Here is a 27,026-nt window from a genome sequence, read left to right as displayed (position 1 = left end):
AGTCTTTGGTTAGCCTTCCGCACAACATTTTCTGTGTGTTCCTTCCAATTTAAATTGTTCGTAATTGTAATACCTAGGTATTTAGTTGAATTTACGGCTTTTGGATTAGACTGATTTATCGTGTAACCGAAGTTTAACGCGTCCCTTTTAGCACTCATGTGGATGACCTCACACTTTTCGTTATTTAAGGTCAACTGCCACTTTTCGCTCCATTCCGATATTTCTCCTAAATCGTTTTGCAGTTTGTTTTGATCTTCTCATGACTTTATTTGTCGGTAAACGACAGCGTCATCTGCAAACAACCGAAGACGGCTGCACAGGTTGTCTCCCAAATCGTTTATACAGATAAGGAACGGCAAAGGGCCTGTAACACTACCTTGGGGAACGCCAGAAATCACTTCTGTTTTACTCGGTGACTTTCCGTCAATTACAACGAACTGTGACCTGTCTGACAGGAAATCACAGATCCAGTCACATAACTGAGACGAATTCCATTAGCACGCAATTTCACTACGAGCCGGATCTATTAGCATGCGCTACTTCTTGTATTCACCCCATCGTGTCGTTTAGTTCTGGATTATTTGCAATCGGCTGCGCCGAACACTGTTTTCAGTAGTTTTCCACCAGAGTCTAACTAACCCCTCTTCTTACGCACCAGATTAGTAGTACCACGTCCATTGCCAGTTGTTTCTGTAGTTTTTCATACCAGAGTTGTAAACCTCAGTATTCCCCCTGTACTTTGATTAAAATTCCCTGTTTTTGTACTTCTTTATGCAACTCCTGTAACCCTTCTTGCAACCTACGTACTTCATTTCTGACCTTCCAAAGCACTGAAAGCAAGTCAAAGCTCCCATCCATGGTCTGGCAGCAAGATGTCCAGTTGCCCGGAGAGCAGTACTCCAGACTCGAGAGGCTGGCTCTGTAATGCAGTTTTTACTCGTCTCCGGGAGAGGTACAGTATCACCATGACCACACACTCTTCCAGGGCTCCCATTCCAGCATGGAACCTGAGAGAAAAGAACCTTTGTAGTTACTTTTCCATGCCTCCAGAAGGGAAGGTTACCTGGACAAAACAATACCCTCATATACAAAAACAATATTATGTCGATCCCTCTATAATGAAAAATAAAAAAACCCTTTAAAACATACTATAAATAGAACAAAAGAAAACTGGGTGACTTTGTGATAATCGACACAAGAATAAACAAAGTGCAATATAAGCTAACAACAATCTCAGATCTTATCTATCGACGCGGTAGTCTCGTCAACAGAATGGGGCTAGTATGTGCTCGACTTGCAGTTCCGCCAGCACAGTGTCACTGGGTGGACGTCGACTTGTGGACGCCGGCGACCTCCAGCTCTGTGTATCGATCTCCAAAGTGCTATCGTTGACATCGGAGATCTGCACTCAGGGGTGATGCCCCCTAGGTCCACCTGATGTAATCGCCCACTTGCAGGGGACAGCTTATAACGGCTCTTCTTCTTGATGATTTGATTTGGTTTGTACTTGGCCTCGGCTAAAGCTCGGCGACAGTCGGTAGAGTGTTGAGATCGTTACCAAGTTACGAAGACGACGTTACACAAAATGACAGTGCTGAACCGAAATGTCGACGTACGCGAGATATTTACTGCACCAAGAATTGTAATTAATCGTTCGTAATCGATGTGTTAACTGATTAATGATGAAATATTAATGACAAAACCAATACAGTCACATCCACAACAAATTCCCTACAAATCTAAGAAATCGTAACGGTGGGCTTGTTATTTGAGTCAAAGATTCTACACAAGCGCCAAGACTAAATCACTGTCTAAGTAGTGTTTAGTTCAATTATCTTGTTAAAAGTTCACTTTATTCTAGTAGGTAAAAGTCCTCCGTTCGAATTCGAATGCCGTGATATTTGATGTCAGAAGATCGTGTTACTGCGTCATAATAGATCGCAATTATTCAATCTCAAAAACAATCTAAGCGCGCCTACATGTACGAGTATTCAAATATATGACCTGCTTCGGCTAACTCTCGTAACGTAGTGACAATGCATTGAATTATACTTAGTCATTACTCACGATTCCCAAAGAGTACTCACACGGAGTATTCTTTGGGATCGTTGGTTCTACTTTGCGGATGTTAATTTATGCTAATTTTGCGATTAATTATGATTTTGATTTTAATTTTACTGAAATTTAATCTTTCTCTTGTAGATTGCTAAATTGTCAAGTCTTAGATTCCTGATTTGATTACTTGTTATTGTCCTAATAATAGTGATAAATGGAACTTCGTTCGCTTATTCACTTTTCTGGGAATTTGGTACTTGGGGAGAAATCTTTGGGGTATTGGGAGCTAATTTTTGATTTTTATTTCTCGCCCGAGGAAGTGGCATTACAAGCTCTCAGACCCTAATCAGGTGACAGGAGCCAGCAGCGTCGGTGTCGGACTCAGTAAAGGGATGAGCAGCAGCAGTGGCCCTTCCTCTGGAAAGCAGATGACAGACAGCGTCCTGGTCACACATGTCAAGCCTCCAACAGGCCTGTAAGGTGATGGCGGCCTCTGCACCCCATCAGCATTGCCCTGAAAGTTGGCGATGCAACAGGTATCAGCAGCGTCCTTCCAACGAGACTCGTGGCTCCGTAGACGATCGAAGATGTTAGACGTGCCGAAGGTCGTCCTCCATAGCCTCCTCTCTCACTAGATGGTTGGCGCTTCCAATGCTGCGCCCTACGGCAGTAGAAATGGCATTGACATGATGTGTCTTGGTTTTCTCTTGCTGTCAGCTCTCCTAGTGACTTCAGAATATCGCTGCTTCACCTTGCAGAGGCTCGTTGTTGCTGGTTCTGCATCTGAATACTTATTGTTATGTTGTAGCTAGACCTCCTTATGACACTCTGCTCTGCCACCAGTATAATGGTATCTATCGGTTTCAGTGATGTCATTATGCTCCGCTTGCAGACTTGGGCGCTCGATCATTCCACTGTGTTGCAGTAGTTTCAATGTCCACCACGGATACTATCCTGGGGCATAACAGGATCATTGTTTATCGAAAGCATGTTTATATTTAGCTCCTCAGAAAGCTCCTAATAAGCAAACATAAGACGTATTTATAGAATTCCACAGCCAACTGGTGTAAGTGATATAAATCTAAAACTGTATGCATCAGCTCACTGAGAGTTATTAAAAATGTGGATGGCTACTTAATAGTGTGTTGCTCATTCTTTTTGGCACACAATACAGCTTCACAATTCTGTATCACATAGATTGCATAAGCCTTTGATAGGTTGAAAGGGATTGAAACGTGTAATTTTAGCACCGGTAAACCGTTCTTGGACTTTCTTGAGTGAAATATATTCAGATGACAACTTTTCCTGTTGAATCCTACATATGCATAGAAGAGGAGAATGCTTTGTGATAATTTAAAGCCATCTAACAGTCCTTAGCTCCACACGTTAAAGTAAAATCATCAGAGCGATATTGCATGGGTCCGCTGGAGAACCACTTATAGTCAATTCCACAAGAAAGTGTACGCCATGATTTTAAATGTAATGTCCGCAGCGACATCTCTCGTAGTGGTCTCAAATCTCTAATCAATGCGCTTTTGCACATTGTATAGATAAACAGTGTGAGAATTGAATGTTTTGTTTTGTTAGTTGCAGTTTAAAATGAGTGCAAAATATCTGAAGCGTCACGAGGCAATGCTCCTTGTAAATTATCCAAAGAGCCTAGTATCCTCTTTCAAAATCGTGGTGTACGAAGTGGACTGTCAGACACACGGTACAGGTGCATGTTTGGGGATATTTCTCTAAACGCGGTTTTGGCTATTTGTACTTTTTGCAGCCAATTTAAACGCTGAAAAATGTCCAATATTCATCAAGAATGCCTTCTGAGGTTCGTTAAGAAGCTATTTGGTACGAGCGAAGCAAACTGGTTGCTTCAAGAGGATAATAATCCGAAACATGGAAGCTGTCTCTGTACAGCGTGGACACAAGACAATGGGGTGTCCACGATGGACTGGTCTGCAATGTCTCCAGGTGCAAATCCGACCGGAAATGTTTGACCTTATATTAAGATGAAGCTTAAATTAAAGCCAATTTATACTTTGAAGCAACTGTCATATAAAATCAGGACGATGTGGAGACCGTTACCGAGAGAATATGCATAGAATCTCGTGAGAAGCATGCCAAAAACGTGCCCAGTTATAATCGATAGTGGCGACGATTGGATTAACTATTAGGTAATTGTGCGGTTAGTAATGACATGTATTTTCACGGAAACATACAAGATGCGACAATAAAGTGCTGAGACTGATTTTCTTTGCAAGATGTGGCAACCGTGCAGGCTTGAGTAGGCACCTTGGTCTATAAGCTGCTTCTAGTCCGAGTGGCACATCGATGCAAATGCACAGTCGTGAGTTGTGCTGTAATAAGTTAACACGTATTTGTGTCTCTCGTCACGGAAATGGAACCGCATAATATTGCGCAACGGTATGCCATTTGGCTCTAAAAATGGCTCTGAGCACTATGGGACTTAATTTCTGAGGTCATCAGTCCCCTATAACTTAGAACTACTTAAACCTAACTAACCTAAGGACATCACACACATTCATGCCCGAGGCAGGATTCGAACCTGCGACCGTAGCGATCGCGTGGTCCCAGACCGTAGCGCCTAGAACCGCTCGGCCACTCCGACCGGCCTCCAAGAGTCAAAACGGCGGGCAAGGGACACTATTTTCAAGCAACACAATACGTCCAAAAATGTTTGACGAGGGTCTTGGAGGATACTACAGAAGGTGAGTTCCAGAAATGATACCATCAATGGCAGAAGCGCTGGAAAAAGTGTGTGCAATAAGAATGGAACTACTTTGAAGGAGACAACACTAAACTTGACTAAAATGGTAAGCAACATATTTTTTCACATCAGCCTCATTGCTGTATTGTCACACATCATATATTTATAACAGCGTCTTTTATTTCATATAGATAACGGCGTACACTGTCTTGTGGAACTAAAATGGTAAGCAACATATTTTTTCACATCAGCCTCATAACTGTATTGTCACACCTCATATATTTATAACAGCGTCTTTTATTTCATATAGATAACGGCGTACACTGTCTTGTGGAACTGACTATATGAGCACTGTATAGGCACCAGATGTTTTCCTCCCCTATAGAGCAACCTTCTTGAGAGAGAACCCTTAATTTATGGAAGCATACAGTCGTCCTCCCATCGCTCTATCTGAAAGTGGAATAGGAAAGGGAATGACTATCACAATACACTGCATGATGATCTGTGGACCGTGTATGTACACTGAGGTGACAAGAGTCATGGGATACTTCTCAATATCGTATCGGACGTCCTTTTGCACGGCAAATTGTAGCAACACGACGCAACATGGACTCAAAAAGTCGTTGAAAGTATCCAGCAGAAATACCATACTGAGCCATGCTGCCTCTATAGCCATCCCTAATTCCGAAAGTGTTGCCAGTGCATTTTGAGGACGAACTAACCTTTCGACTATGTCCCATAAATGTTCTATGGGATTCATGGGCCCCTCCCGCCGGAGGTTCGAATCCTCCCTCGGGCATGGGTGTGTGGGTTGTTCTTAGCGTAGGTTAGTTAGTTTAAGTTAGTTTAAGTAGTGTGTAAGTCTAGGGACCGATGACCTAAGCAGTTTGGTCCCTTAGGAATTCACACACAGTTGGTATTCATGACGGGCGATCTGCGTGGCCAACTCATTCGCTCGAATAGCTCAGAATGATCTTCAAATCAATCGTGATACAGTGATATGGCGCTCTGTCATCCATAAAAGTACCATTATTGTTTGGGACATGAAGTCCATGAATGGCTGCAAAATTAAGTAGCCGAACATAAACATAATGACCAGTTCGTTGGACCAAAGGAACCAGTCTGTTTCATGCAAACACTGCCCACACTGTTATGGAGCCCGCACCTGCTCGCGTATTGCCTTGTTGACAACTTGGTTCCATGGCTTCGTGGGATCTGCGCCACACTCGATCCCTACCATCGGCTCTTACCAATTGAAATCTGGACTCATTTGACCAGGCCATGATTTTCCAGTCGTTTAGGGTCCAACCGATATGGTCACGAGCGCTTGAGAGGCGCTGCAGGAGATGTCATGCTGTTGGGAAAGACACTCTCGTCAGTCGTCTGCTGCCATAGCCCATTAACGCCAAATTTCGCCGCACTGCCCTAAAGGATTGATTTCTGCGGTTATTTCGCGCAGTGTTGCTTGCCTGTTAGCACTGACAACTCTACGCAAACGCCACTGCTCTCAGTGGTTAGGTGAAGGCCGTCAGCCACAGCGTTGTCCGTGGTGAGAGTTAGGGCCTGAATTCGATTTTTTTTTCTTTCTTTATTGGGGTTCGATTCCCCCTAAAGGGGCGGGCTGGCAGCAGCTTATTACGCCGCTCTTCAGCCTACAGAATTTGTTTTAAAAAGAGGAAGATAATAAAAAATAATAACAGTTGGCGATAAAATCGGTGACTTAAAGGTAAAATGGCAGAAAATACTGGAGCTTAAAACATAAAAACACAGGGTGGATGATGCTAATAAAATATACAGGAAGCAGAAAAAATAAGAGACAGACAAGTCAAAAACACGGCGACAGTCTGGTTTCTGTTCGCAAGAGATATAAAATGCACACCCAGCGACAGCATGATTTCTGTTCGCAACACTGTGGAAAGACGCACAACACTGAACACTCACTTAAACACTGCACTAAAAAAAATGGCACAAATATGACAGACCACACCCGAGAGCAGGTGGGGGGAAACTGGTCAGATGACGGGAAAAAGGGGTGGGGAAGGAGAGGAAAAGTGAAGGGGGAGGGGGGAAAGGAGCCAATTGAAGATGAGGATACACAAGAGGGGGGGTGCTGAGCAGACGTGCCTGGGAGTGGGGAAGGCAGAGGAGGGGAGTCTAAAAGGACGCGGGGGGGGGGGCGATAAAGGAGATAGGGAGAGGGTAGGCGGGGAGAAAACACAGGATGGAAGGGGGGGAGGAAGAGGGAGCCCAGTGAAAGGACGGAGAAAAGGAGGGGGGGGTGAGGATCAGAGTTGATAGGAAGGATAAATGGAGGGAGAGAGGGCATCATCCGGGAGGGGGAGTTGATGGAAGCCGCCTTGGGCAAGGAGATTTAGGGTGTAGAGATGGAGAGTGGGGGGGGGGGGACAACGGTGAAGACGTGACAGGGGGCGGGGATCAGAGAGGAGAGGAGCAACCAGGGGGTGAGGGGGTTCAAGACGGCGGGAGGTTTAGAGGATGCGGATATGTTCGAGGAATAGGAGCAGATGGGGGAAAGGAATGAGATCATAGAGGATCCGCGTGGGGGATGGGAGGCATATACGGAAGGCGAGGTGGAGGGCATGACGCTCAAGGATCTGGAGGGACTTATAGAATTTGGGGGGGGGGGGCAGATATCGAGGCAGGACTGGCATAACAGAGGACTGAATTCGATATTCTCGGCACATTTTTGAAACTGTGGATCACATGAATCACCTGAGTACAAATGACAGCTCCACCAATGCGTTGCCCTTTTATAACTTTTGTGCGTGATACTACAGCCATCCGTACACAGTGTGATCATTTGTAAAACCAACAAAATGCAGGGGCAGCTTCCAGATCGGAAATGGAGGGAAAAATGTCCTATGAACACGTGTCCGTAAATACGTCGTTGCCACATTAGATGGCGCTGACGAATGACTGCTCATCTGACCACGTTGCAGTGTGTTCCTTCTGTGTTGCAGACTATCTGATTGACGCAGCGTACTGTAAATACTAGAGTGATCTGGTATTCATTTCGGGAAATAGCCAAGATGGTGGTTGTGTACGGCCAAGCGGATGGAGACGATAGAGACGCAGCACAGCTATACCAAAACAAGTACCCTCACAGATACCAACCTCATCAATCAGTATTTCAAGCCCTTTTTGTGCGTTTGTGTGATCATGGGTTCTTTCAGACAGACGAACTTGCAGGGAGGAGGCGGACTGTGCGTACACCAGATTCGGTGGACCACATTCTACAGGATGTTGAGACGAACCCTAGTACAAGCTCCAGGCAAGTGTCCCGCCAACATGGTGTAAGACAAAGTATGATTATACTACCTTCGTCAGAAACGTTCCAAGACAGGTTTAAAAAAAAATTGAAAATTGCACTCACCAAGTAATGATTGTAGTCCTATCGAACTAGACCCCTTGGCTATCTATACACAGCAGGCGAAGTTTCTGTAGGTCTTGGAAGCAAGCAGGGAATTTTTCGCCTGCGATGCTAGTAAGCCCATTTGTCATAACCTATTGAATGTCTGCGCTATCTTGATGAAGCCTTTTCGCTTGTGGAAACAAGAAATGATCGCAAGGTGAGAGGTCGGGCGAATATGGCGGATGTGGGATGCAATAGTGAAATGTCTGGTCAGATACTCGGATAAACGAGTATGGAGTCTTACCTTGTGATGCAGTCAGAACCAGTCCAAAGAATGTCATAAATCAGGGCGGCGACGTCAAAACTTTTCGAGACTTCGAAATAAGGAGTTTGGTCCACTGTTTGACCTGGAGGAACATGCTAATGGTGAACTAATCCTTTATTATCAATGAATGCGATCAATATCGTCGTTGTTCTCGAAGGTTGTCGTGTGACTTTCTTCGAGGCTGATGATCCAGGGCTCCGCCATTCAGTATTTTGACGCTTCGTGTGAGGGTCATACTGGTAGAACCAACTTTCATCCCTAGCAACAATCTTTAACCGAAATGTGGAACCAAGACTGGCTCTATCCAGTAGTTCAGCAGAAATTCTTCGTTTTTCCTCTTTCTGTTCGTCTGTTACTGTAGGAGGTATGCGTCTTGCATTAAGTTTCCGTTTTCCTAAATCTTCGCGTAAAATTTTATGACACACATCGCGAGTCAAGTTAAGCTCTTCTGATATCACACGCACACTTACATGACGGTCTTCCTGCAAGGCTCCACGTTTGCATCGGTATGTGCTGCAGACGGGCGACCAGTTCTGGGATCGTCTTGCGCTGAACCTCTGCCTTCACAAAACCTTCTGTGCCACTCGAGAACATGACTTCTTGAAAGTACCTCGCCTGCATGTGTTTGCTTAATCATTGTCCATGTTTCACATAAGGTTTTCTCGAGCTTAACGCAGAGCTGAATGTTCACTCTTTGCTCACAATCGGCATCCGTTATCACTGTAACTTAAGCGACAAGAACCCAGTACGTACTTAAGCACAGCCCTGCCACCTAGTTAGTTTGTGCAGAAACATGGCAAGGTCACTTCAAGGACGCACACATACCACGTAACATAGAAATAACATTTGTTTCTTTTCAGTATTGCAAACTCAGAAACAGGTAACACACAAGGCAAGTGGTCAGAAGAAGTGTCACTCGTCAGCTCCATCTGCGGTGGCAACAATGCATTTTCGGACATACGTTCATAGCACCTTTTATCCTCCATTTCCAATCAGGAATTCGTCCCTGTAGTTTGCAGGTTTACGAATTCTCACCCTGTACTTGCATATCGCCATCCCACGTCTTTTGTCACCTCAATGTATATCTGATTTTGAAATAGAAATAGTGTCACTTAGATGAACGCTCATAATATCACGGCTAGGAACACTTTAAGGGGGGACGTTGATGAAAAACACACCCTATTTCAACAATGCACCAAATCCACATTTTTGGAGATACGGCAATGAAATTTTGCACCACGCTTTGCATGAAAGTAACACATTTACATACAAAATTCTTTGATTATATATATTCAACTTTTTTAAAAATTTGAAGTTTTATTTTCACAATCTAATGTATGTTCCTTTTTCGGAGAAAGTGTTCAGGAGATTTCTACAAAAATTTCTCTGTTTCATCTCTTTATATGTTGTAAGCTTCTCTCAAGAGGTTTTTTGGAATAGGTCAAATAGGAGAATTTTCATAATTTTTTACTTATAATTCCACAACTACAATTTTAAATTCATGAAAAATTCCAAGCACTTTGCCCCATATCTCGGCTTGCAATCAGAATTTCAAAATTTGCTCTTTAGACAACGTTTATTGGGTTTACAGAAATATGTGTACAAAATTTCATAATTCTAGCATTCATAGAATCTGAGTAAAAGGTACATAAACTAAAAAAAAAACTGTTCAGGAAACGCAATTTAAAGTTCGACCTAACTTTTTTCCTTATGTAATTTCTTCAGAAGGCACCATATTTGTACTCTGGATCGTCTTTCCCTTCAAGACTTCTCTTCTGGTTTCTTGTTGTCTGTCTTCTTTCCTTTACCAGGTCTTCAACTGACTTTTCAGCTGCAGAGACGCGCTGTAAATCTATTTTTCTCAGGATGTCTTGAGTAAAATTTCCTATCTTAAAGCCCATTCTTTCTAATTCCTTCATCCTCTCGACGTTCCCACCATTAAATACACTCCTGGAAATGGAAAAAAGAACACAATGACGCCGGTGTGTCAGACCCACCATACTTGCTCCGGACACTGCGAGAGGGCTGTACAAGCAATGATCACACGCACGGCACAGCGGACACACCAGGAACCGCGGTGTTGGCCGTCAAATGGCGCTAGCTGCGCAGCATTTGTGCACCGCCGCCGTCAGTGTCAGCCAGTTTGCCGTGGCATACGGAGCTCCATCGCAGTCTTTAACACTGGTAGCATGCCGCGACAGCGTGGACGTGAAACGTATGTGCAGTTGACGGGCTTTGAGCGAGGGCGTATAGTGGGCACGCGGGAGGCCGGTTGGACGTACCGCCGAATTGCTCAACACGTGGGGCGTGAGGTCTCCACAGTACATCGATGTTGTCGCCAGTGGTCGGCGGAAGGTGCACGTGCCCGTCGACCTGGGACCGGACCGCAGCGACGCACGGATGCACGCCAAGTGCACGCAGTGCCGTAGGGGACCGCACCGCCACTTCCCAGCAAATTAGGGACACTGTTGCTCCTGGGGTATCGGCGAGGACCATTCGCAACCGTCTCCATGAAGCTGGGCTACGGTCCCGCACACCGTTAGGCCGTCTTCCGCTCACGCCCCAACATCGTGCAGCCCGCCTCCAGTGGTGTCGCGACAGGCGTGAATGGAGGGACGAATGGAGACGTGTCGTCTTCAGTGATGAGAGTCGCTTCTGCCTTGGTGCCAATGATGGTCGTATGCGTGTTTGGCGCCGTGCAGGTGAGCGCCACAATCAGGACTGCATACGACCGAGGCACACAGGGCCAACACCCGGCATCATGGTGTGGGGAGCGATCTCCTACACTGGCCGTACTCCACTGGTGATCGTCGAGGGGACACTGAATAGTGCACGGTACATCCAAACCGTCATCGAACCCATCGTTCTACCGTTCCTAGACCGGCAAGGGAACTTGCTGTTCCAACAGGACAATGCACGTCCGCATGTATCCCGTGCCACCCAACGTGCTCTAGAAGGTGTAAGTCAACTACCCTGGCCAGCAAGATCTCCGGATCTGTCCCCCATTGAGCATGTTTGGGACTGGATGAAGCGTCGTCTCACGCGGTCTGCACGTCCAGCACGAACGCTGGTCCAACTGAGGCGCCAGGTGGAAATGGCATGGCAAGCCGTTCCACAGGACTTCATCCAGCATCTCTACGATCGTCTCCATGGGAGAATAGCAGCCTGCATTGCTGCGGAAGGTGGATATACACTGTACTAGTGCCGACATTGTGCATGCTCTGTTGCCTGTGTCTATGTGCCTGTGGTTCTGTCAGTGTGATCATGTGATGTATCTGACCCCAGGAATGTGTCAATAAAGTTTCCCCTTCCTGGGACAATGAATTCACGGTGTTCTTATTTCAATTTCCAGGAGTGTACTATAACTGCATCATAAGTTGCAATTCTGACAACTGTAGCAGATGCAAATGTGTTTTTAGGGCATCGTTTCCATATGAGTTTATAAGGTACGGAACAGAGTTAAAGATTATCAATAAAACCAAAGAGTATGTATCACGGCCTTCTAGATGCATCCCACACACGTTTGGTTGAAAGTAATACACAGAATCGTTGTTCACTGAGCTGGTATTGAAGTGCTGCTTCAAAACGTGGGCTTGGCAGTAAGGCCGCGTCACACTTTTAATTAATTTTCTTGCACTTCGGATGCGATTTCAACATTGCAACTTTAGGAACTTATTGTCCATGAGTTGTACTAAAAAATAAAAAATAAATCGAAAATTGACATTTTTTGTCAATTTCATCAACGAAGCCGAAGACAACTAAGCCGTCTGTCGAAAAATCGTGAGCAAAGTGGAATAGTTTCAATAGAAATCCGAAACATGCGAGCAGTCAACCACACAAAGTTAACATTATACGTCGCGTCATTCACGTCATCATCCTGAACAGACGAATATATCAGGAAAATGGACTATGAAACACCGTATGGGGGAAGTGTCGAAGAACTAACTACTTACGGAGGTAGCTTTGAGCTGTACGATAATTTCACATATTTAGCGGTACTTCATCTCTCAACTACACTACATTTACGTATTTAATTAGTGATATTCTCAAATCTCTGGAAGTCTCGGGAATGATACCTCGTTTCAACTGCACAGCATTTACGTATTTGAAATCTACAGTAAGCTGCCATCTTGTCATTTGTCACACTTCGTTATCGGTTGTACTTGCAAAAACTAGCTGTATCAACACACAACTCGTTGACAGAAATAATCGTAGATGCATGCAGGACATCAGTGTTTAGGGACTGAACTTAACAGTATACTGCTGACATTGTATTAATATCACAAACAGAATACTAATTAAACCCAGTCTTTCTTCCTAAATAATTGCCAAGCAAGTGTGGGCTTAGTGCTGCATACATACCCCCTGAAAACAATGTAATACGATTCGAACTGGTACTACAAACACCCATCCGCCGGGTCGTATGGAGCATACATAAAGCAATTTTTACGTGTATCATATGTTACTGCAATGGTATTGTATAGATTCACATATAGCACTCTCAAAAAGACATTATTATCAACATGTAGGGCAACAGCATTTGAGGTCTGAACTTAACAGTATACTCACTTTACCCATTCACTTGTTCGTTTGTCAGCCTTCACTTCAATCAAAACATCTTATCTCCCTCTCTTCTTCTTCTTCTCTCTCTCTTCTTCTCTCTCTCATCTCAGCGATCACAGGCGCTGTAGACCACGCGCTGCATCACCGATCTGCTTCCACCGCCTTCTATCTCCCGCAGCCTCTCTCCACCCTGAGGAAATTCCTAATGTTGCTATGTCCTTCTCTATTCACCTTTCCACCTTGTACGAGGTCGGCCCAGTGGTCTTGTTGCCCGGAGTTCCTTCAAATGCTTTCTTGGTGATTCTGTTGTTTTCCAGTTTGGCCACATGTCCATCCCATTGCAGTCCCCTACTTTTTAATTTCTGGACGATAGTGGGTTGCTTCATTAACTGATAAATTTCATTGTTCTCTCGAATTCTCCATACGCCATTCTCCAACACAGGTCCCCTGATTTTTCTCATTACTTTTCTTTCGAAAACATTGAGTTTTTCTTTTTCATTCTTTGTAAGCGTCCAGCTCTCTAGGCCGTACAGTACTATGGGGCAGATAATGGTGTTGAATATCTTCATCTTTGTTGTGATTGACAAAGCTTTACTTTTGAGTGGGTTGCTTAATGAGTACAGACATCTTGATCCAGAGGCTATTCTTTCATTTATATCCATTGTTATGATATTTATTACTGTTGAAACGTGATCCAAGGTATTTAAACTGGAGAACTTTTCTGAATTTAGAATGTTGGTCAATTTCAAAATAAGGATTTGGGTTTATGACTCGACCTATTTCCATATATTTGGTTTCCTCCTGGTTAATCAAAAGCTCGATTTTGCTGGCACTGTGCCTGAGAGATCTGTACATGTCTTTCATTTCTTCTTCACTTTCACTCAGAAACACTATATCATCTTCATAAGCCAGGACTTTTACTTCACTGTGTTCGAATCGGAGACCATTGTATAGATGTAAATTATTCTCCCGAACCACTTTCTCTAATGCAAGGTTGAAGAGGACACATGAAAGAGCGTCTCCCTGTCGTAAGCCTGTTTTAATTGGAAAGGTGGGGGATATGGATCCTCTGAACTTCACTGCTGCCTGGGAACCATCCATGCACATTTGTGCACATCTTCAGTCATATAAATTACTACTTGTTACTTCATTTGAGCAACCAGTTTCAGTGCTACATTACACAATCTTTAGTACCCCTGACCGACGTGTAGGACGAATCCCATCTCTGCTCCAGTCAAAATCGGAGCCAGCAAGTTGGCAAGTGATCGCTGGTAAAAAATCTGTGGATACCAGTCACTGAATAGTGGCCCCTATTTTGACTGGAACAAAGGTGGGATTCGTCCTGCACGTCGGTCAGGGGACCTGAAGGTACTTCTACATCTACATCTACATCTACATCTACATCTACATTTATACTCCGCAAGCCACCCAACGGTGTGTGGCGGAGGGCACTTGACGTGCCACTGTCATTACCTCCCTTTCCTGTTCCAGTCGCGTATGGTTCGCGGGAAGAACGACTGCCGGAAAGCCTCCGTGCGCGCTCGAATCTCTAATTTTACATTCATGATCTCCCCGGGAGGTATAAGTAGGGGGAAGCAATATATTCGATACCTGATCCAGAAACGCACCCTCTCGAAACCTGGACAGTAAGCTACACCGCGATGCAGAGCGCCTTTCTTGCAGAGTCTGCCACTTGGGTTTGCTAAACATCTCCGTAATGCTATCACTCTGCTTCGTGGTGACTGGGTGTTGTGTGATGTCCTTAGGTTAGTTAGGTTTAAGTAGTTCTAAGTTCTAGGGGACTGATGATCATAGATGTTAAGTCCCATAGTGCTCAGAGCCATTTGAACCATTTTTTTTTAATGCTATCACGCTTACCAAATAACCCTGTGACGAAACGCACCGCTCTTCTTTGGATCTTCTCTATCTTCTCCGTCAACCCGACCTGGTACGGATCCCACACTGATGAGCAATACTGAAGTATAGGTCGAACAAGTGTTTTGTAAGCCACCTCCTTTATTGATGGACTACATTTTCTAAGGACTCTCCCAATGAATCTCAACCTGGTACCTGCCTTACCAACAATTAATTTTATATGATCATTCTACTTCAAATCGTTCCGCACGCATACTCCCAGATATTTTCTAGAAGTAACTGCTACCATTGTTTGTTCCGCTATCATATAATCATACAATAAAGGATCCTTCTTTCTAAGTATTCGCAGTACATTACATTTGTCTATGTTAAGGGTCAGTTGCCACTCCCTGCACCAAGTGCCTATCCGCTGCAGATCTTCCTGCATTTCGCTACAATTTTCTAATGCTGCAACTTCTCTGTATACTACAGCATCATCCGCGAAAAGCCGCATGGAACTTGCGACACTATCTACTAGGTCATTTATATATATTGTGAAAAGCAATGGTCCCATAACATTCCCCTGTGGCACGCCAGAGTTTACCTTAACGTCTGTAGACGTCTCTCCATTGAGAACAACATGCTGTGTTCTGTTTGCTAAAAACTCTTCAATCCAGCCACACAGCTGGTCTGATATCCCGTAGGCTCTTACTTCGTTTATCAGGCGACAGTGCGGAACTGTATCGAACGCCTTCCGGGAGTCAAGGAAAATAGCATCTACCGCGGAGCCTGTATCTAATATTGCGTCAAGACTGCGTGTGGCAAAGGTAATGTAATGTAACGCTGAAACTGGTTACTCAAATAAAATACCAATTGGAAATTTAGGTGGCTGAAGGTGTTTTGATTCGAGTTTTTGTTTATTCCCTGCTAACGTCCTTACGTGCTCGTTCCATTTCATAAAGCTTTGCAACTTTACTCCCAGATATTTAACCCAAATGTCTATGTCGGACTAAGACTTTGCAAAGTAATTTCTTTCGTGTGCCCCTCAATATTACGCGAAAGATCTTCGCAATCAGTTGGTCGCGATGTATGGCCTCTTCCTGTGGGACTCCATTGGTTTTGACCTTTCCCTTCGTCCGGGACATTTGCAGAAACAACAAAGCGGCAGCGATGCGAAGACGTTCGCAGGCAGGACATTAGCGACTGCCCCGAGGCCGATTGGCAGCACCGGTATCATGTGACTCAGAGGCCCGGCCAATCGGTGTCCGAGTGGCCGGCTGCATGCGAGGCAGAAATCTAACACTGTGCGTCTGCGGCTAAATTTAGCGGACGCCGACGCCGACGCCGACGCCCCTACTCCCGCGGTCCGAGAACAGAGCCTCCCACGTCCTCTTGTAATCTAATGGGAAGCGAAGAGGGCATAATTCGAGATTTTTAGTCCCTCGCGGCAGAGAAGCGCACGAGCTGCTCGTCCACCGCCGCCGCCTGCTCTGAAAGGTAAGGGCCGACTACGCTCTGCGGACGCGCTACGTCTCGTTCCAGTGCTGCCAACTGCGGCGCGCCGCGACACGCCACGCCACGAGTGGGGGTACGCTAGCCTCTGACACACTTTGTATTAATAATGTTCTCAAAAATAACCGGCTTTCCCCGTTATGTGGCAAATGTTTTTCCGAGACTCCGCGGTTCCGAAAGAATAGCCCATCTCAAGGATTTGGGTCAAGACTGCGTGCCTTCTAGATACCGTGGCGCTGGCTACACTTCCCTCCTTTTTTTCTCCTCTTCACGCCAAGAATGCTACGCACCATTTCATGATTCCCAAGAGGTATCACAGCGTGTCCATTGAGCACTATCGTACTATCAAATTTTCAGTGACACACAACCACAATTGAATGATTAAGACTTTGTTTAATTTTATAGGTTTTTTCGATGCGATGTTGTATCCATTATAATAATGAGTTCGCTGTTACCAGCTAGTAATACTTGCCTCCACTACACACTGTTTTAGACTTTAGATTTCAGAGGAGGAAACAACCAGATTTAATTGAATAATAGATTAAGGTGTTGCAGTTGTCTTTGTGCGAGCGCTATCAAAATAAATGCAATAAGATTTATATGTACTTGCGACACGATGAGCAATCGTATATTAGCTGTAAAATTTCTGTGATACGATGAGCTCGGATTAGAGGCAATAGCGCAAGTAGACACGTTTACAGCGTATCTTTGATTGTATTTATTCTAAATATAATTGCCAATCTTGATACACAACCATCGGCGTAAGCTTCGTTATTTGTAACGTAATTCACGCCCGACTCGTCCGCAACAAAAGAACATAATTAGCTAAGCTTGAAGACAGTTGGCGACCGCTATTTTAGTCCTTGTTTGTTTCATTGTTTTACTTGGAATGTTAGCCTCAACGTATCATTAGCTCCTGAATCACCGTACTAAACGTGATATATGGTTATGGCTTTCCTCTCAGTCTTCTCTCTCTGACTTTCTTTTCGTCTTCGTGTGTGTGTGTGTGTGTGTGTGTGTGTGTGTGTGTTTGTCGTGTGAGCGTGCGTTTCCTTGTGCATGCTAAGTTAATGGTTTAGCCTCCACTTTCAGTCCTTGTAATGCGTTTCCAGATGTTCTACAACACAGTCGCGTTTTCGCAATTGCTCCTTATTGGCCATAATAGTACTGGACAACTTGTAAGATTACAGATTCAGTATGCTAATGTTAGTTAACATGATGACAAAAAATAGATTTTCAGATATCAGTATGGAATCTGGAAACTCTGGAAATTATCTGATGAACTCTGGGAACAGTACTGAAAATTCTAGGCAGGATACACGTTATATAAGGGGCTGTCAAATGAAAACGAGTCAGATGGAAACAAAGTAAACTATTATTTAAAAAGTAGTCCCCATAATTGTTAATACATTTATTCTACCATGAGGCAAGACGGTCAGTGTCTTCATGGAAAAATGCTTGCGGTTGCGTTCGGAATCCTGATCCTACCCAAGCGTGAGCATCTTTCTTCGAAATCAAATCGACAGCCACGAATGTCTTTCTTCCGGGCTCCAAAAATATGGAAATCGCATGTGAAAAGATTGGGACTGTGTGAATAATGTGTAAGGGCTTCCCAGTGGAACTTCTGCATCGTAGTCGAAAGAATCGTGGCAAAGTGTCCCTTATACATCGTGTGCAGTTTAGGTATTGGTATGTAACGAACAGTGTATTAATTTTTTCTATATGTATTGGTGCGGAACTACATGTAATAAAGATAACTTGCTTTCTGTAGCCCCTCTTCACTTATCTTTAGTGCAAGAAAAATATTTTTCCTGTTGGTTTTGTCTTGAAACACTGTTTCGTTAACAAAGAATGAAAGCGGCGGTTCTGAGTTCACTGGAGGATATTTCTGTGTTTCCAGGTCTCCTTTATTGTGGGAAGTTCCTCATGTTTCAGCCAGAAAACAACAAAGACATTGCCTAGTGAGGTGGCGCAGTGGTTAGACTATGGACTACTATTCGGGAGAAAACTGTGTTTCGATTACTTTCCAGCCATCCACAACTGGATTTCCTTTGTTTTCTTCAATAACTTAAGGCAAAATATTGGGGTGGTTTCTATGACAACGTTAGGATGATTTTCCAATTTGTCCAAAGCGAGCTTGCGTGTGCTATTTCTGTACTTATACCTAATAATCAGTTTAAGTTTCACAAAGGATTTAGGATTTTTTTCGTATCGATATGTCTGTGGTAACTACAAATGTCAATCAATAAAGGCCTTATTTCTCTGTGGATAATAGTCAGACAACAGAGGACCGATCACTTCTCTTACCTAGGCATAGTGAAAAATGACAAGTTACACCATGGTTTGGAGTCCACTTTAACCGCAGCTCCCATCTGTCATTGGTTGGATAAGTCAGTTCAAAGTCGGAGGAAGACAAGAGGATGCCATTTCCTATAAGTCTGTGCCTCTGGAAATCGTGGTGTTAAAAAATAACGTACATGTTAGGGGCAAGTCTAGTTTACTCCGCAGAATATGTAAGGTTTATTTACCAACCCTGAATAGTTCTGCGATAATTGCTGTTATTTTGTATTTGTACACAACTACTAAACAGGACTTGGAAATGCGCACATAATAAGTCGTATAGTGTACAAATTATTTCTGTCTGTTCTTGATCTTACTTTGTCTCTATAGTTATAAAGCACCAGTCTTCAATAAATGTGACACTTGTCAAGAAATGGTACAGAAACTGTTGTTCAACAGACATTAAATCATTATCGATGGTAAACAAAAGAAGTTTAATCTCGACATTTTTTCAAGATTTAGATAATCTGTTGCTTACACTGGATGTTGGTTGCCAGGCGCATTTTCTCTGGTGTTTTGGCAGATTTAGCAATTTAGTTCTTGGAATGTGAAGATGGAGTCAGCCCAAACAAATAATGCTCATTATCAGAATGAGATTTTCACTCTGCAGCGGAGTGTGCGCTGATATGAAAATTCCTGGCAGATTAAAACTGTGTGCCGGACCGAGACTCGAACTCGGGACCTTGGCCTGCAGAGTGAAAATCTCATTCTGGAAATATCCCCCAGGCTGTGGCTAAGCCATGTCTCCGCAATATCCTGCTGCAGTGCTGGTTATTCTGCGCGTTTTACTGTTCCTGTTAATACACGCCGATAATAGGAATATCGCACTAGACTCATTTGGGACCGCTCTGTCGAATGGGCAAGTAAAATTCTAATTTAAAATTCATTTTACTTGGAACAGGAAACAAGTCGACGCTTTTACGTCGATGCTGGACGTCGCATGAAAGACATGGCTATCAGTATTTGTCTGGGGTGACTCTAGCTACACATTACAAAAACCAAATTGCCAATATCTGCCGAAACACCAGAGAAAATCACAGTGTAAGCTGGTACCATGGCTTGGAATCTGTTCTGTAAAACTATCTGGAATGCCATAAATATGAAGAGAACCGCGAATCTTACTGACATGATAAATACAGTGGAAGATCAGCACCACAGAAAATGGGTTTATACGAGAGTGTAAATTGTGGACTAGATGAAGAGGCGCGCCAGAACGGTCACGATGTGAATGCTGAGATTTTCTGACACTCGAGTTGTAGAGGTACTTAGAATCAAACGGTATACATTTCGTCTTTACTAGTAAGTGACAGATGCAGTGTTTAAAACTGACTTTTAGAATACGAAAGATTTACGCGCGGTGCGTTTATAGCTCATTGCAATGTATGCAGTAAAGAAGCTCATTTTGTCTGCGCAACACTGTTTACTGCAAACCTGCAGAAGTGTTATGAGAAAACTGAGAGTCAAAGCTACTGCAGATTTAAAACAATAAATTTACTATATATCTCCCTAATATGATTCCGAGCGCAATTCAAAACGTGCGGTTAGTGAATAAGCAGACTGTCGCCTGCTGCGAAGAACCTGGTCTGTTGGAGCGCATGGCGGGTAACAGACAACGCGAATCAGCTTTTGCTGTATGTTGTCTTTTCCTCGAGAGTTTATTTATCGGATTCAGATATATATATCTTTTGCTAAACGAGCTATGAAGGCTTTCCAGTTAAGTGGTTAACTGCAGAAGTCAGTTGCACGAAATAACTGATCGTCTTGTACAGCGAATAAGAAAGGAGGGGGAAGGAGCCTCAAAGAAATTCAAGAAACATTCTGATGAGGAGACTTTTAACAGTTTGATGAAAAGTTAATTTTGAAACAGTCCAAGTTGCTTTATTTAGCTATCTTATGAATCTGAAATGAGAAAGCAATAAAACTGCACTGTACTTCTGGGACACGAATGAAGAATGAGACCTAAGCAATGAGATCAGTCGTGTAGTGTGTCCAAAATCCTCTTCGACCGTCAGAATAAAAATAAAGGTAATTTGAACGACTTATGTTACATATGTTACAGTGGGCAGTCTAGCATGTTTAGCTATCTGTGTTTGATATCAATGTGAATGATGAAAGAAAATTATGAAAGCCTATAATTCGATAATACATGCTATGAGAATAACGATACGATACTCCTATGCTCATATATTTGCTTGTGTCTGACACTCTCCTTACGGGGTAGCCTACATACACAATGTGATCAAAAGTATGCGGACACCTGGCTGAAATGACTTACAAGTTCGTGGCGCCCTCCATCGGTAATTCTGGAATTCAATATGGTGTTGGCCCACCCTTAGCCGTGATAACAGCTTCCACTCTCGCAGTCATACGTCCAGTCAGGTGCTGGAAGGTTTCTTGGGGAATGACAGCCCATTCGTCACGGAGTGCTGCACTGAGGAGAGGTATCTATGTCGGCCGGTGAGGCCTGGCACGAAGTCTGCGTTTCAAAACATCCCAAAGGTGTTCTATAGGATTCAGGTCAGGACTCTGTGCAGGCGAGTCCATTTCAGGGATGTTATTGTCGTGTAAACACTCCGCCACAGGTCGTGCATTATGAACAGGTGCTGCTTGACCATGTTGAAAAATGCAATCGCCATCCCCGACTTGCTCTTCAACAGTGGGAAGCAAGAAGGTGCTTAAAACATCAATGTAGGCCTGTGCTGTCATGCCACGAAAAACAACAAGGGTGCAAACCCCCTCCATGAAGCCGGCCAGGGTGGCCGAGCGTTCTAGGCGCTACTGTCTGGAACCGCGCGACCACTACGGTAGCAGGTTCGAATCCTGCCTCGGGCCTGGATGTGTGTGATGTCCTTAGGTTAGTTAAGTTTAAGTAGTTCTAAGTTCTAGGGGACCGATGACCTCAGAAGATAAGTCCCATAGTGCTCAAAGCCATTTGAACCATTTGAACCCTCCATGAAAAACACTACCACGCCATAATACCATCGCCTCCGAATTTTACTCAAAAGTGGTTCAAATGGCTCTGAGCATTATGGGACTTAACTTCTAAGGCCATCAGTCCTCTAGAACTTAGAACTACTTAAACCTAACTAACCTAAGTACATCACACACATCCATGTCCGAGGCAGGATTCGAACCTGCGACCGTAGCGGTCACGCGGTTCCAGACTGTAGCGCCTAGAACCGCTCGGCCACTCCGGCCAGCCCGAATTTTACTGTTGGCACTATACACACTTGCAGATTACGTTCATCAGGCATTCGCCATACCCATACCCTGCCATCGAATCGCCACATTGTGTACCGTGATTCGTCACTCCACACAACGTTTTTCCTCTGTTCAGTCGTCCAATGTTTATGCTCTTTACACCAAGCAAAGCGTCGTTTGGCATTTATCGGCGTGATGTGTTGCTTATAAGCAGCCGCTCGACCACGAAATCCAAGTGTTCTCACCTCCCGCCCAACTGTCATAGTACTTGCAGTGGATCCTGATGCAGTTTGGAATTTTTGTGTGATGGTCTGGATAGATGTCTGCCTATTACACATTACTACCCTCTTCAACTGTTGGCGGTCTCTGTCAGTCAACAGACGAGGTCGGCCTGTACGCTTTCGTGCTGTACGTTGTTATCGCGAAACCTTACAGAGCAAAATTTTGAAACACGGTAGTAAGTGTTTGTACAATAGTTTACTGTCTCACGATCGCTTCAATTTATAGGGTGATTATAATTAAACCTTGAAACCGCTGTAGAAATACCACTGGTCAGAATAACGTCAAATTGCAACGGAATATTATCGAAGAAGAGGAAAACGTATGGCAGAAGAAAAATAAATAGTTGCAAGATGTAGCAATAGACGGCGCCTTTAAGCGTCATAATTTAATAGTGATCGACTACAAATGACAAATGAATCATACAACAATGCCTAAGGTGTACGTTTGACGTTAAACAAACTGTACTATTCAATGTGCAGGGGTGTACAAGTGTGATACTGTTTTACGTAAGCCCGTCCACCACGGCAAGGTCATGTCACATCGGATGGGAAAAATCGGTTTTTAACTGTCCTGCGGCCAAAAACCGCATACAAATCATCAATCAAGATAAAATCGGATTATTAATTTCCGTGTAACTGGTGCAAAACATGTTCAAAATACTGTCCACCGTTTTCTGCAACAAGTTGAAATCGAGAAACAGCATGTTCCACAACTGATCGAAGCGTTTCCGGGCTCACGTTCAGAAAGTGTTGCGCATTACGTTCCTTCAATGCTGCCAAGTCTGCAATCGAAACACTGAACACATCTTTCAGATAGCCCCACAGCCAGAAGTCACACGGCTTAATAACAGGTGATCGAGACGGCCAGGCTGTAAGGAAATAGCGGCTGATAATTCTAGCATTTCCGAAATGACGCTTCAGCAGCTGCTTAACTGCATTTTCAGTGTGCGGAGGTGCGCCATCTTGCATGATAATGATCCCATCCACACATCCACGCTATTGGAGAGCTGGAATGACGTAGTTGCCCAAAAGACACTCATTACGCATACCAGTGACGGTACAGGTAACAGGACCGGAAGCACTTGTCTCTTCGAAAAAATATGCCCCTATGATACCCCACCACACAGTGACCTTCTCAGGTTGAAGTGGTTCTGGTTGATTTGCGTGTTGATTTTCCTTTGACCATATTCGACAATTCTGTGTACTGAGATATCCTGTCCGATGGAAGTGGGCTCCGTCTGTCCACAAAATTTTCCACGGCCAATCATTGTCGACTTCCATACGAGCAAGAAATTCTAAATCAAAGGTCTCTCATGCTGGCAGGTCAACAGGAAGTAGCTCGTGCACATGGGTAATTCTGAATGGATCGCAAAGAGGGATGTTTCGTAGGATTTTACGCACCGTGCTCACGGGCATGTCCAATGTTCGGGTAATTCTCCGTGCACTACACGTTTGCACACCACCACTCGTCTCCTCCTGTATTGCTGTCGTCACTGCTTCCACTGCCGCAGTATCAATTCATTTCCTCCCTCTACCAGGTCGCACACCGAAAGAACCCGTCTTTTCGAAATTCCGAATCATTTTCTCCAGACCCACGGCAGTCATCGGACCAACGCCTTTTATCAGAGCCGTCAGTGTCCGGAACTCCTACAGAGCAACGTGTGCACAGTCATCATTCTTGTAATACATCTTTACAAACAGAGCGCAATCCTGCATTGAGACAATCATGACGAACGTCGCAGGCGCGAAAGGAGGAAAAGCCGTGTACCTGGCGTGTTTATACCAACTTCAATTGCTCGTGCGCATGATAGGTGTTTTCATTTACGTATTCTGACACATACAGCGCCATCTATTGATCAATTTTCACACTATTTTTTTCTTCTGCCTTACGTTTTCCCCCTTCTACGGTGATATTCCGTTGCAATTTGACGTCGTTCAGACCAGTGGTGTTATTTCTACAGCGTTTTAAAAATTTAACTTAAATTATAATCAATCTGCATATAAAGTTAAGAAAACGGTAGTAAGCTCGTGCAATTCTCCTGCGTCTATTGTATACCTTTCGGAGGGTCTGTTAGAACGGGAGGTTACGCGGTAAAGAGTCATTTTTCACTCGCCCCACACTCGACTGGAGCAGGAGAGAGAGAACCGTATTTAATATTTGTGTTAAGTACCGTAAGCCATGCACTATACAATGACTTTCGATATACACTGCCGGAAAAAAGATAATACACCTGGAAAGAAGATGTCGATTTTGATCTGGTGACGGCGTATGCCGCCTGGGGGATAGTAGATGTACTGATCCTGGTTTCAAAAATGGTTCAAATGGCTCTGATCAGTATGGGACTTAACTTCTGAGGTCATCAGTCCCCTTGAACTTAGAACTATTTAAACCTAAATAACCTAAGGACATCACATACATCCATGCCCGAGGCAGGATTCGAACCTGCGATCGCAGCGGTCGCGCGGTTCCAGAGTGTAGCGCCTAGAACCGCTCGGCCACCTCGGCCGGCGATCATGGTTTCCATGTCGTCTGCCAACAGCGCAGCGGCATAGCGACCTGAGCGATTATCGAATGCTCACAGCCAGAAGACTCGGTGTGGTGTAAATGTGTGAAGTAAGCAGGCAACAATGCCACGGTGATACATTCGTGCTTCCCACAGCCAACTGAGGGAGTTTGAAAGGGGGTCAAATTGCGGCCCAGCGAGTGAAGCTACAGTTTCACACTGGTAGTCACTTGTACAAGAGTTCCTTCTCACAAACATCCGCGAATATTTGGCGACAGGAAAAGTAGCAGGAACTTCATGCGATAAGATATGCAACAGACAATAAAGTGTATGAATGACGTATTACTAAATGCGAGAACTGTCTTGATATCAGTCCACGAACCCTGTACCTGTATGTCAGTTTCAAATTGGACCCTGAAAGTGAGTATGCCCCATCACATACAGACAGTTTTTGCGTTATAATTTAGAATATTACCGGTATTGTCAACGTCAGGTTTCCTGCTAAGTGCAGAGTGAGACTGTGTCTTGCAAGTTCCACGCCGACGTCGGATTTCGGGTGTTTTACAACTCAGTTTGATAAATTCGGTCATTTCCTACTTCATGGCGAGAAATATTGAAAGGCGGCGTGGCCATCGGAAAGTTAAGACGGTTTTGTTTAAGTTTTCGAAATTTTGTAGCAAGTTATTGGCAGCTTGCTGATGTGTCAGTAGAAATAGATAGCCAAGTATTGTGCTGTGATGTTTCTCAGTTACATTAAATTCTGCACAGATAGAAACAAAGATGAGGGAAGTTCATAGGAAACTGCATTAGCACTTGAAATAATTTATTGCTGATAAAATCAGTTTCAACAGAGTCGTAAGCTCGATGGGGAAAATATTGACACCCTTAGCAGGCGTCATTCTACTAACGTGTAACACCACCCCTAGCCTTGATAATGAACGGACTCGATTCGGTTAAAAAGCGAGTCCCAAAGTTTCATCGTTTCTGGTAGGGACAGCCAGGGAGTGCAACACTGCACCCGAGAACGAGGTACGGGCTGTCTCGGCTTTTCTCGGTACTACTCGGAAGTACTCGGCGAAGTGAGAATTTAGCGTAACGGTGCGCCATTTTTTATTCGCCACGACTTTCTTCAGTTCTGCATAATCGTGGTGTCAGGGGTGTTAATCCTTCGCTATTTGTTCGTGGTACAATAGAAGACCACAGGTCCAGTGGCTGTTCGCAAAAAAAAAGAGACACTCTAGCGATCTATGGTCACAAGCCATCGAAAATGAATGGGAATGACGAAAGAGCAGGATTAGAATTCGAAATATCTATTATACGACATACAGTCACATGATCGATGGGTACCACAAATGCAACGCCTTTAAACACCATTTGCAAAGAATTTGCAGGTTTAGTTGACAATGAAAAAAAAAGCAACGATCGGCGAATAGGGTTCATTGTCTGTCCTGTGCATGAAGAAGCACTTCGTGCTAAATTTTCAGACATGAAGCACGTGATGAAACTAGTGATACGGATAGTAAATTTTCTGAAGTCGTACCCATTATTTCCATTGTCAATTGCAACAGTTTGCGATGGAATAGAACGAAGAGTATGGAGACTTCTTATATGATTGAAAAATGAAATGTGTGGCTAGCGCCGCTCGTCGGGTAAACCGGTCCCCGGGTGCAAGTCTTTTTTAGTTGACGCCACTTCGGTGACTTGCGCGTCGGTGGGGATGATACGACGACGAGGACGTCTCAGCACCCAGTCCCTGAGCGGAGAAAATCTCCGACCCAGGAATCGAAGCCGGGCCCCTTTGCATGGCATTCTGTAGCGTAGACCACTCAGCTATCGAGGCGGTCTATATGTTACTCAACGTACGTTGCTTAAGTCAAGGGACATGGCAGCTACGATTTTTCGATTTAAAACGCGATATTGTTAAAGTCATAAAGGAGTTATAAGAGCAGGAAAGAAAATTAGAACATCTGGAATGAACTGCAGACCTCGCATTTTAAGTGAACCTGACTGCGCAGTGTCGACAGTAAGACGTTGCAACCTGAGAAACAACTTATTTCTGGTTTGATGGGGATGCCTTTAAAAAGAAAATCCCATTGAGGAAGGGGTAAATTCTGACAAAAAGCAGCACCCACTTCCCTAAGCTCACTGCCATTAAAAAAAATTGTGACCTTGAGAACAATTACAAGGATAGTTTTCTAAACATTTTGAATTCAGTGGCAGTCTTACATCTGTTTCCTGGCTGCTTTCGAGAACATTCGCCGTTTCATTTGAAAGTGCCCGTCTGCATGTGCAC

The 27,026-nt window shown here is 44.2% G+C and overlaps 1 protein-coding gene across 1 annotated transcript in view; it reads left to right on the top strand.

The window, feature by feature from the left end:
• Nucleotides 1-16,402: 16,402 nt before the first annotated feature.
• The window catches only part of LOC126091050 (uncharacterized), a 376,404-nt gene continuing 365,780 nt past the window's right edge, over nt 16,403-27,026 (top strand). Inside the window, exon 1 of the mRNA XM_049907032.1 lies at nt 16,403-16,483. The gene's annotated coding sequence lies outside the window, so the exon portion shown is untranslated. The remainder of the gene's footprint in view (nt 16,484-27,026) is intronic.

Source organism: Schistocerca cancellata, chromosome 1, assembly GCF_023864275.1.
Source record: "Schistocerca cancellata isolate TAMUIC-IGC-003103 chromosome 1, iqSchCanc2.1, whole genome shotgun sequence".
NCBI lineage: Eukaryota > Metazoa > Arthropoda > Insecta > Orthoptera > Acrididae > Schistocerca > Schistocerca cancellata.
The sequence above is the reverse complement of the archived record's forward strand: the minus strand, read 5'-3'. Positions and strand labels throughout refer to the sequence as shown.